General features: G+C 31.5%; 1 long non-coding RNA gene across 1 annotated transcript; it reads left to right on the forward strand.

Annotated features, from left to right (window-relative positions):
- The first annotated feature begins 9,619 nt into the window (after positions 1-9,619).
- Positions 9,620-11,187, forward strand: LOC132917624 (uncharacterized). Its single transcript, XR_009660311.1, has 3 exons — positions 9,620-10,190; positions 10,272-10,320; positions 10,378-11,187. It is a non-coding gene; the product is annotated as an uncharacterized LOC132917624 (long non-coding RNA).
- The last annotated feature ends 2,439 nt before the right edge of the window (positions 11,188-13,626 follow it).

Genomic DNA, 13,626 nt, shown 5'->3' on the forward strand with positions numbered 1-13,626 from the left:
ATAATTTTTATTTAAACAGATTAGAGATCTATATAAACATTATTGTATGTACATTTTTTCAGTTTTAAATGGGGTTTTTTAAATGTTTAATTTTTAATTTATGTATATATTTCAATATTTACCTATATATCATCTGATTTGATAAATTGTAGCTTTATAGCAGCATTTATGTAGACATATGGTTTTTTAATATTTTAATGTTAAGAGAATATAATGATGTGTCTTAATGATATTTTACAGTATAATTACAAATGACAATAGACAATAATTAATATATTCTGTATGAATTTCTATTATATATATATTGTATACACGTTCATCGCAAGGCACTGTTAAAACTTAAAAACATTAAATCTTTCTTTCTACGATTCGTGACTGTGGTATGTTATGTGCATTTTATGTATATGCAGTGAATTTTTGTGAAGTTTCGTTTGAAATATTATAACATAGTCGATAGATTCATATTATGTTAAGTGTCAAAATGGAAATATTATTTTCGAAAACGCGGGGATATACGAATTACGATGACTGAGGGGTATTTATTATAATATTATTTTATACTTCGTAATAGAATATTGGGGTAAATAATCTAATTGTGCATAATTGGGATAAATAAAAAAATTATCACATGGTTATTTAATAATTAATTGTATTATGACTTAAATTTATTAGATTTTGCACTCGGGGGAGAATTTTTGCGCAGATATGAGTTAAAAATAAAAATTCGTTTGATATATATAATTTACATTTTTTGGGTCCATGCCCGTAGCAATTAAAACGTCCATTGTGTATTATAATTTATTTTCTATTGAAAATAAAATTAAAAAAAGAAGTGTATCTAACTATAGCTCATCGTCTCGAACCTGAAAACGTTTTGCGGTTTATACACCGCGTCTAAATACAATATATTATTATATAGGTATAGTGCTTTCGTATATATATAATATATATATTATATTTATACATATATAATACTATTTTTATACATTACCTGTCCCAAGTGTAATTTTTAATTAACAATTAGCGATTGTTGTACCTATAAACATTTTAAACTGCATTACATAATTATTTGCATGACTCACTCGGCCTATTGCCGAGTTCATAACAAACCGAAACTGCAGATGCAATCGCAACCGGTTTTGATTAAACGTGCAATTTTTTTAACGACATCCAATTCGTGAGTAATTTACTAAACACGTTTGTGACAATTATAACAATTAATTTATTTTATTTCCACAACTCATTTACTACTGATTAGGTTTAGGTACCTATCCCAGAAAATAACATTCAAATAATAATTCCAATATTTAAAATTGGTGAAAAATTAAAATCGACATTTATATAATGTACGCATATTGCATATAAAGACATATTTTAGTATACTTATTATTTACTATACTTAATATATAATCATTAAGGTGAATATAATAATAATTATTGTTTAGCTATACAGTTGCGACACAAAAGTACTATTATTAAAAAGTTATAAATTATGATATTCAAAACAATAAGGTTATTTGGTGTGGTGGTGGGTGAAACAAATTTGAACGCCGTTAAATTGGTAATATAAATTCGCACTACTGAATATAGTGTAATGATGGTACTATTGGTATTATAATCGGAACAGAAAAATCTTGCAATATATATATGTGTGTGTGTGTGTGTGTGTTATAATATTATCTATTATTATTTGTATATACCATGTTATTTAATGCAAATAGTTCACGAGGTTTAAGTCTTGAGGTCGTAGGTACAATGATCAATGATCATATTTTAATATTCTCATGATTTGAGCAGCGTACAACTATCATAAACTAGATAAATTAATTAATATAATTAATATAATAATTAACACTCATCGCGTGGTATTCAATGGTGACAAATAATCACAGTGTTATAAAGAGATGATTGTAAATTAAATGGATCCTTTGATATGAATTCCACGCCGTAAAATTATTTCAATATTATGCACGACGTATCTAGTATCTATATATCTATAATATACTTGCTGAGTGCGGAGCCGCTGCACCTAAGCACCTGAACACATGATATCATATAGTGAAATATCATAAAAAATATTATACGACGCATAAAATACGTGCATTAGGTGCCAGGTACCACAATTTTATATAGCTGCGGTTAGTGTGGTTATAACTATTTATAATATGTATGTATTTAATATAATAATCTATTAATGTAATTTTATAAAAATAACAGCACGCGTTAATGGAAATCTAAGTGATTTCTAATCGACAACTATATATATTATTTATTTATTATAAATATGTATAATTTCCATACCATTATAAACGAATTTAATAGACAATTATTGTACTCAACGAGCAGATGCTACTATATTATATTGTTATTAGATCTGAATTGTTTATATTCTATACTACTACTACTACTACTACTATTATTATTATTATTTATTAGTACTCTATAATAATATGTAATATATTATTCTATATTAGGATTTTGTTTATATTTAGTTTTTTATTGAAATTTTTTTTTAACAATGATCAATTTCAATCGGTTCGTTTAGACTGTAATATATAATGCAAATGTATTGATGTGATGTAAGTAAGTTTTCGAATAATGTTGAATTTTTAAACAAAAAATGCTTTTTTCAAAGCTATATGTACGTATAAATTTCTTTATACGTCTTAAAATGTATTATGCTTTTATGTTCTATATTCTATCAAAAACTAAATATAAGAAAGAAATATGAATGGATAAGGGAATATAATTTAAGTTGGTGTATTTATACTAGTATACTATAAAAGTATAGTCAGTACTCAGTATGCACCTCTTCTGGCCCCCTCACCAGTGAACGTCAATCGCTGTCTCGTCAATTTTACGTCTATCATGCTGTTGGGCTCGTACATAGTATATAGGTTTGTCCATTGCATTAAAGAGTATACGCACTGTAAAACCGAGTACCGAGACGAGAAATATGCGAATTGCACGCGTTGCGTATACCGTATACCTATAACGGCTATAACTTATAGATTTTGAAAAAATTATTTATAAATTATAATACAATACCTACGCGTTTTTTCTACCTATTCGATGACCGTGAGTAGCTGGTGTTTTTCTTTGTCAAAATTAATGAAATTAAATCATGTATAATATTTTGTCGACTAAGTTTTTTTTCCGTAAATTTGTTATCGTGGGTTCACGTTTTATCTCTAGCACGCGTTTATATGTGTAGTAAATTAGTTAAATATATAACATTAACCGTAGCCGTCTGAATAATATAAAGTCTCGGATATACATTTGCAGTACACAAAAAAACACGACCTCGACTGGTTTGGCCTTTTACTTTGACGTGCGCATTTAGTACAACATTAAATAATAAATATATATTGTAATATATATTTAGTATAATGCACAAAAGTCTGCTGACAAACACACTTTATTTCATATAATACCTTCGTATCGTAGAAAATATTTTTAGGTACAACTCCGTGATTTGGTGCACGTATAACGATTTCGAAACGGAATATTTCTGGGAGATAACACAAATCGAACGATAATAATATTATATATATTTTACTTCCTTAGACTTAAACCAAAATGGCCAAAACACCTCGCTGAACGTCATGTAGGTTAAAGCGATTATAAATGATTAAATACATAATTATCACCATGAGTATTTAATACATTGCATGTAAGCCACAAGGTGATACATTTAAGTGTATTCATTATTTTGAAAAGTTTTAGTATTTTTTTTTTGTTCTAAGTCATTTTATGTAATTTCGAAACAACAGTTTTTAAAAGTATTAAAATTTTTACAACTTTGTATCATATATAGTAATTAATTAGTTAGAACTTAGAATATGAAATTAAAAAAAATTAAATACAATTAAAAAAAATAGTAAAACTATAATTATTTAACAGAAATAAAAAATATTTTATAAAAAGATGGTATTTTTCAAAATAATAATAAATGCATCGATTACCTTGTATATTAGGTAAGATTTATAGGTAAAAAATGTTTCTAAAACAATTGATCCAAAAGTGACATTGGACTTTCTCGTGCCACTGAGCCATTGCATGGATATGATATAAATATTAATTATACTATACATTATTCATGTGCAAAATGTCGTGCAGTTTTCGGTATTTCGATTATATAGTATTCTATATGAGAGGCGTGCTGCAGTGTATTGTTGTTTTTGTCGAATGTAAAACATATTATTCTTACATTTTTTATTTACAATACAACTAAAATAATGATAATATAATATCGGCTATGGGTACATCTGTACATTAGTATTATCATTATATTATTATATTAACAATTGTTTACAGACATGTTATTCGATGTCCGCAGTGTACTTGTAGCGTGTGTGGTTGCGAAGGTCTTGAATATATACAATTTAGATGACACCAGCGACCAGCGTTTGTAAGCATCATGATGGTAGAAGTTTTAGTTTTTGTAGTTTGTTTGTACCCGCATAGATGAAGATGAACGGAAATAAGTGTTATGTTATAAACCTAGTAAACATTATGATCATTATGTTTATTACGCGAATCCAAGTTATTTATCGTGTACACGACGTATGCTCATTACAATATTTGCGTCCTACGCGTCGTATAGGTGGAACTCGTAGCCAAATATAAAATGTTTTCAGATCGTATATTATGTTAGCTATTCGTCTACAGAGAGGGCGACTTAAGCTCCAGTTCACACTCGTCTATTTGATACATCTGTATCTATAGACTATCTGTATCTATAGATACGGAGTGTTCGATTTTATACGATGACGTGGAACTTCGATAATTTTTTTATAAATGTAGGTTTACGTAACGCAGCAGCTATTACGATCGGAATAATAATAACAAAAATCGACGAACGAAACGAAGACGATGAGTCGGTTTCGGACATGTCTTGTTTCTTGTACATAATATTATACACTTTATACGTATATACTCCGTACATATAATTATATACGTCTCGGTCGCCATCACGATGTATATATAATATATATATACACAAAAAATACGCAAAAAGAAATACCATGCAGTGGCACAGTGCTCCCGTATATATACGCGTATTATACCTATATACCCATGTGCGTGTAGTACACTCGGAACGAAGGGGAAATAAACGAATCTCGTTCAATGTCAAGGACGCGGCCATATTGTGTACTGCGTACCTCCGTGCGGATGGACACGCATCGATCGGGCGGCGGCGGCGTTTTTGCGCGGGACGTGCCGAGCGGGGTTTTTGCGTAGTAGCCCGAGCTCAGCGGCGGCGGCGATGAGCCCGCCGCCGCAAACCACACGAGTCCGTCGTGCGCGGTTTATTATAATAATACTCTTATAGTAATATATTATATATATATATATTATAATTAATTATAATTTATTATTTAGGTATACGGTACGGTGGACGCGGAAAAATATGTACGAAAAACTCGCGTTCATACGTTAAGCTACAGTTGCTGCACCATCGACGTGGCAAACGTTGTAATAATATTATAATATAATATTGAATATTACAGATATAATATTATAATGTGCATAATCATTGCAATTTAAATATTATAATATTGTAGTTTCGATCGTTTAGCCAGCGCGCGACGTGTTCGCTTCGCGCACGTTTTTAAAGGTATTTTTTCGTTTGGGCAGGGTACTTATAAATATATATATATATATATATATATTATGAATTGTTGTGAGGCGTAGAGATGAAAACGGCGTGAAAACGATTTCTGCAATGCAGACTCATCACCACCTCAGCAGTATTACAGTATAATGTATAAAGGATTTTCAGTTATTTGATACATAAAAAAAATTGATTCCCCTCGAAATTGCACGTGTAATGTACGCGTAATATCTGCTCAGATGTACGTTTTCTGCGTATTATATTATTATTAAAAGTAAAGCTTTTTCGGTGCGTTTGGCGTGTTCCACGGTTTTCTTTGCTAGGTATAAGCGTTTGTATAAATTTAATTCGATTTATTTACTTTTTTTTTTTAATTACAGTCTATTTATAATACCAATTGGCAATTGGCAACGCGAGCTGTGATGTATAAAATATATATTATAATTTATAATGTTTTTATTATTAAAAAAATAATACATCAATAATAAATAAATATAATTAGGGTCTATAGTATTTTTAGTTATTCGAGAGTGCAGGAATAGAAATGTTTACCATGTAAACAACTAAACATATATAGACATCTAAACTATTTAGTATGTATTCCTGCTCCTGCATCGCGTGTTAGGAAATTATGAAGGTTTATTTGAATTAGTAACAAGTTTCGACGTTACACTTATTTATAATTTATAATGATTAAAACGCATTAGTAGTGGTTTTTCATGCCTCTTGATTTTGTTATGATTTAATCATTTTTAAAACTCAAATCATCGACTATCGAGTATCGTAAGTCATAACAACTATTCATGAGCCAGTGCGAATATCGTTATGCTACACTGTCTATTCATCAGTCGCCCGTGGCGTATTGTATATTCTGTCACGGAAATAACATAACCAATGTTTAAATCAAAATCAAGCGCGGCAAATAGTGCGACGCGAAAATTTTACCAACTGATTTTGTTGTACAAAAATCATTATAATGTATCGAAACGTTGACGATTTCAATTTTGTTTCGGTATACCGAAAGTCATGGTTTCGAACTATCCTGAATCTGATACTTTCTTCTGTGTAATATACTATATAATAAATTAATGAATAGAAATATACACCATCTAAGTAAAATTAGTTGGAAGAGCTATCGCTTGAACTATTCGCCTTATTCACTCGTAATATTATATTACATGTCAGGATAAACTAATTGAATCGGCATAAGCCATATTATCACCTGTCCTATATTTAGATACACATTGCGTGATAGACAATTATCGAATGTCGCGTTTCGTAATGATAAACGCGATAAGTAATAAAAATGTGTAAGGCTGCAGTGAATAATAAAACCGAAGTATGCGTTTTCGAGAATAAATTGTACCATAATCTTCGGACGCGATAATGTCTAGTCGGTTGTAAAAAATAATGCATGCACGCAATGGTTAAAATCGTTAATGTCTCGTCGTTTGTACTTTTTATAATTATTTTAATATATAATACCGTGAAAGTACAAGTAAAAAAAAAAATAATATTAATATGCATTAGTCGGCCAAAATAAAATCGCGATAAACGGACGAGATTCAAGAAAGAAATCATTGAACTGCGCTATGAGTATTGAAGTTATACGACGACGTAAAAACGAAAATGAAAATATAAAATTTAATTTCAATGACTAAAATATTTAAGTAAGGGAAGTAATTTTTCGAAAGGTTTCCTTTCTATTTATTTGAAAACTATTGTAAAGGTATATATTATATCCATAGTAAATGTGTACAGCTGTAATCTCACAAATGGAATCGAATTTAAACGTAGAATTGTACTATAAAGTATATATTTGTGGACTTTTATAGCAAAGTTTATAAGCATTGCGTTTATAGCGATGAGTTTTGTCAAAGTTTATACTTTTATTGTTGTGAGAATGTATAACTTTATTCGCATTAGTTTTAAAAATAAAAATTCATCGAAAAGACTTGAAATCAAATAAAAAATAATTTTGAAGTCGTTTATAAACACAACAAGAATTTTTGTCCATGTTTTCGACAGTTACGTTACGAAAATATTTATTGCTTTACTGTACCCGTGTAAATACTAATGTAAATTATTATTACTTTGCACAATTATACTAATAAAGCTAATAAAGTAATAACATAAATACATAATAATACCACGTTAGTACTTAAATTAAATGGTTCATAACAATTATTTCCTGTGGCGCGATATATTTAAAGCGACCGCGACCATGAAAACGAGGAATACAATCTAGGCAACTTACTTACACTTCTGAATGTGCAATGGACAGATAATTATACAATACAAAGAGCATTTCTATAAGTACACTTGTCACTTAAATTCGATTTCTTTCAATGCGTTTAACAATACATAAAAAAATAGATTAAACACAAAGTCATACACTGCAATTTACAGATGCCAAAGTTTTCAACGATACATTTTTTATTTGCGGATGTTGTGTAACGAAAGTGTATACTTCGATCATTAATTTGTTTTTCTTTTACAATCGTGCATATATATATATATATATATATATAGACCGCCCACACGTTTTTTTTTCCGATACTCGACGAAAGCAATGATCTTAACGAAATAAAAATAAAAAAATACTCATTTTTTAAATTACATTAATTAACGAGATTCCCTTTTATTTTCAATTTCAAGGGCACGCATACGTCTATAAGAACTGTATTATTCCATTTGTCAACAATAAACAAAACTAAGTGGCGTGACACGGAACAGTGCTTCGTGCGTATTGCGTATATAATATACATATTATAGTCTTAGTGCGTGTGCGTGTGCGATGAGCCGATCGATATTCTGCGACTTCCAGGCGAGTTTCGGAAACAAAACCGTCTGCTGTACGAGTTTTACAAACTAAATTCGCTTAATGCGTAGTAAAAAATATATAAACTATACAAATTTTTTTATTTTTTATTTTTCCTTCCAGCAAGTTCCCAGACAGGGTTTCACATTTTCGTTATTAAATTTCTATCAAATTTTGTTATAATATCTTTGAATAATTTCAAGAAACATTAAAGTATACACAAAGCAATAATAAGCGGTGGTGTAAAATTGTTGTTCAATAGTTCGAGTGCAGCTTTTTCAAACTTTTTGCATAAAATAGTAATAGTAATAACTTATGAAACGTCTCTATAGTTTATTTTCTTTTTGAACAGGTGGTAGTAGCATTTCTTGTGTGTTTCATTGTTTTACGAAATTTTCTTTCGTTTAGGCTACACCGCAGCACCTTTAATATAGTAATATGTGAGTTAGTAGTTATCTATAATATGGTTTGCTAGAACAATTTAAAAGAAACGATATAACAAAACAAATTATTATCTATCCGACAAGATGTAAAACAGTGTTCTCTTGTTCTATACGTATATCTACGTACATTGTAATAGTAATCATTCGGCGTGTACGCGCAGCAGCCTGCAGTGTTCGACGTTGCAGTTTGACGATCGGACTATTATCTTGGAGGTACCCATAGGTAATACTATATAATATAATATATTTACATGTGTGTATATAATACGGAGTGGGCCACGGGGTTTGCCGGTTTTCTGCGACGTTCGTCTCATTTGTATACATAACTCGTTTAGTCGCGTACACCGAGCGCACGATATATTATATCGTGTGATATTGTATTATATTATATTATATATAGTTGTAAACGCGTGTACTGGAAAATATACCGTTGTCCACACCCTGTATGGACGATGTGCGAATAGTAAAGGCGGCGCGTATACCTTATACGACGAAGGTCACCTTCGTGCTCGATTACAATAGGTTCGCGTGCGTACATGCATGTAGTATATGAAATATGTATATATATATATATAGTGACACGCACTATACAGCGCGCGCGCTTGTAAAACGTGTGTATTATAAGTTTTATATTAACGTAAGCGAGTTTGTCATAGGCGGGCAGGTACGTTGGTTTTGGCGAGCTGCGATACGCAACATAAACAGTTGCAATTTTATACGGCTGCAGCGTGCGTGACGTATGTGATAGAGCTCGAAATGGACGAAAAGTCCGTCGGTGGTCCCGGGCTTGTGTGAGTTTCGGGTGGCGGAGAGGGAGGGACAGGAAAAAAAATCCGTCTCCCCGCGCGGTCGAAAAATTTGGACCGATGTCAAAAAAACACGTTTTCTCGGGCGTCACGGCGTCAGTATATATCATCGCGTGTGTGCATATATATTTATTGTATTACAATAATCACGCCCACTCCCGTGCCTCTTATATAACAGCGGCCGAAAGCACACCGCGGAAATAGTCGCAGCTGCGCAGAGGTCAACTACAATTTCATCGTATCGCGGCGAGCGACCGACGTGGACGTACAAAGACATCTCGACATTATGGTGTGGGGACGCTTCTGAGAGATGATTATACCAATATTTTTCACTTTTCTAAAAGTTTGGGATCGAGCATTGACATTAGTACGATGTAATAGGGTGGATGACGACATCTTGATACGTACTGTTGATTTTGCACCGGACCGATACGTTCGGGGAAAACATTAGATTCTAGCGAAGGGGCCCGCAAAAATGGTACCAATTGAGCCCAATGTAGCAGGTCCGTCGACGATCAATATTATAATATTGTATTCGTTTATTTATTATTATAATCGCTTTTTGTTATTGTTGTTGTGCACAGATCGAGAGTACGCCGAGAGCAGGCAACACAACCGACATTGACGTATAAGGTCAGTGTCGTAAGATACTCGTCAGGAGAGCAGTTAAAAATAATATATTTTTTTTAGGCTCGTCACATGATCGTTCAACATAAAAAGGTGTTATAGCCAAGGAGGTCAAGGGGGCGGCAATCGTCTCGAAAATTCAAGACAATTTAAAAACGCTCTTATCGTGTTCTATATTACGTTACACGTAACCGTGTATTGAAATTTGTAACTTATATATGAAAGTTGGGCTGCAAAATGTTAAATTGTTAAATATACTATACTCGTTGCATCAGTGTATATATCATCTATTTACACAACTTATATGGGATCCTTCTATTAGAATACGGCCAATACGAGCACGATATATAATAGTATAACACGGTTCCTGGAATCAATCGAAGGTGATCGACAAAATAAATGACAATGATTTTCGTTGGTTACACTAAGTTCCTATACACGATGCAGTCTTCGAAACACCGACTACGCGCTGAGCGAATAAACAGGAACCAATAACCTGCTGCTAGAACAGCGATAAATTTGAAAAATATATCGATGTGTGTGTGTGCGAACGTGTAAAAGAGTACTTATAATGAAACATTGAAATAACAGATTGTTATTATTATTATTAATTGTTATTATTTCCGTGGGTCTGTGACGATTATAATGACGATATTATAGCCCGCACGCGTAAACAGTCGTCGTCAAGGACTCGCAGGACACTATGGGAGACTAGGTACGTTATGATATATCGTCGTATACAGTACAAACGCAGCTGCTAAATAAAATGCATAAAATACGGCAATGGCCGACGCGAAGACGTGTATAATAGGTACCTACCAAACCTCGTGCAACGTTTCGGTGGCGTATCTTATTATGTTTTGTATAATTGATATTGTCGTAATTCGATTGATATTGTCGGTTATCGCTTTTGTCGCGCATTCTACTCGGTTTGCGATTGCGGCCCGAGGAAACGCGGTTTGAAATCTTGCCAGATCGTTTTTATAATATACGTGATCCGACGCACGTATATCCTATATAGTTGTAGGAGGTGAATACGCGCGCGCGAATCGGCCATGGACGTTCTTTAGTTCCCCCGGAGAGATGACGACCATGTTCTTGTTTATGTGCTCATGAAGTATAGGTGTATAATCGTTTCTGTAACAAGCAACTGTAACAGCATGAGTGTGAGCGTATTATATGTGAGAAGGGATGTGTGGTTAGATCTCTACGCGGTCAATTTTTTTTCAAAGAGACATTTTTTTTTTTATAAAATAATACTGTTATGTGCTGATTATACTTCATATTCGTAAAAATGAAGTATTTATTTCATTATAATATAACATATATTATGTACTTCACATCTCATTTAATACATACATATAGCAATTACAGGTAGGTATATGAAATCGATATACATAGCAGCGTTGATTATATATACTAGTATTGTGTAATCAATGGTAGTGGGTACCTTTGGGCTCTGGTACTTAACTCGCTATAGTACAACTGAATTAGTGACAATTATCTCACTGCTGAAATGTGATAACGGCCTATGGGTAAATAGGTATATCTGAATTGGGTACTAAAAATTAAAAAGTATTATAGGTATTTTACATTTATATTAAGGCTGTATTTCTAGAGGAGGCAAAAGGAGACATGTCCGTAAAATTGGAACTTTGCTAGTAGCTAGTAGGACTTCTGCCGTCTTCGGGGGAGGTTCCAAAAATTGGCACCAGCTGTAACGCACTGTCTGAGTCTAACTATTAAAAAAATTATGTCAATTTATTTAAACAAAGTTGCCTTGATATTGATAGTACCTCTGTGCCCTCTGTCGTTTCATTAGGTTTATCGTATATGACATTTAGAATTTGTGGTCTGCAATAAACGATCTTTTTTAGTTTTTTATCCCATTGTTAGTGATTTATATTTGTATACCCTTAAATAGTACTCAATTTTCGTACAGAGTGTTTCGGTGATGTATTGAGTCGAATATATATCAACTTATAGTCTTATCATATTATTTGTGTAGTTAAGTACAAATAAGCATCATTAGTCCATAATATTATCCATAGGTACTAGTGTACTACGATTTTACTTGAATCCTATTAAATCCCTTTATAAAATCTATTTGAATGTCTATAGTCACACACATCAAATAATCCAATCAATTTACAATAATTATTTACTTAAATTGTATTCTATGCACAATTACGAGTAGGTATTTACATGTTGCTTGATGCATTTATATTATTTTATGTGATTTATTAAGTCTTATATTACGTTTTAGTTATTATACATACGATACAATTAATAATGTAATCAATTACTTTATGGTAGAAATCAAAACCATAATGAAAAATATAATTTTTTTTTTGTAAAATATATACCTATATAATTTTTTTTATTATGTTACTGCCTTTATTAATAGTTTTGAAAAGATGAGAGAATTTTTTTTAAAACAACGATGTGTTTATTTAACACGTACATATTTTTTTGTATGAGTGACAAATGATTGTGGGTCAAAGACCGTTTAATACTTTAGTGTATTTTCGCGGCGTTTATTTTCATGTTAACATCAAATGCCGTTCAGATCATCTTAAAACTAGGGTATCATGTTCTATATTTTCTGTAGGGAAACAATAACAATTTAAGGGAAATCCCACACCTTGAAATTCAAGCCTAAGTGATTTAAGTGAGAAAATTCCCAGTTACGTAGCCGTAAAGCATAATGTGCCGGGTGCCAACTTGATGGACATAAAAAGAACTGATGACCTGGACGGATGAATACGGAGGGAGAGGTGACTTTTTTTTTTTTTAAATTTTCGTTGATGTAATCTTTCCATAACAACAATGATTTATTTCTTATGAATTAGGTATATAATATTTCTGTATTTCGAAATTTATTACAATAATTTATAATACAATATTATTATAAATGCCTTAATCGTATTAATATTAATCATCGAATTGATCGCTATAACTTATGATAGTATAATATATTAAAAAATTTACATTTAGGATCATTTTACTACAAAAATTGTTTTTTAAATAGTTATATACCATTTATTCAAAGGTGAAGCTGAGTATTTTATAGGGGGTACTATGATAATGTGCTTTATATATTTATCAAACACACAAATATTTTAGTAGAAAAATATAATGTTTTAATGCACCAAAAATAAAGATTAACACGGTTCAGGGAGGAGGGAATATTATAAGGGTATTCTACTTTTCCGCAAAATTGATATTTCCATTTATCGGCAGTAAAGTAACATTTATTTCCTTTTCCTCCATGACAAATTCCAATTTTTGGATTTTCATAACTTTTTATTG

The sequence above is a fragment of the Rhopalosiphum padi genome, chromosome 1, assembly GCF_020882245.1.
Source record: "Rhopalosiphum padi isolate XX-2018 chromosome 1, ASM2088224v1, whole genome shotgun sequence".
NCBI classification, from domain to species: Eukaryota; Metazoa; Arthropoda; class Insecta; order Hemiptera; family Aphididae; genus Rhopalosiphum; species Rhopalosiphum padi.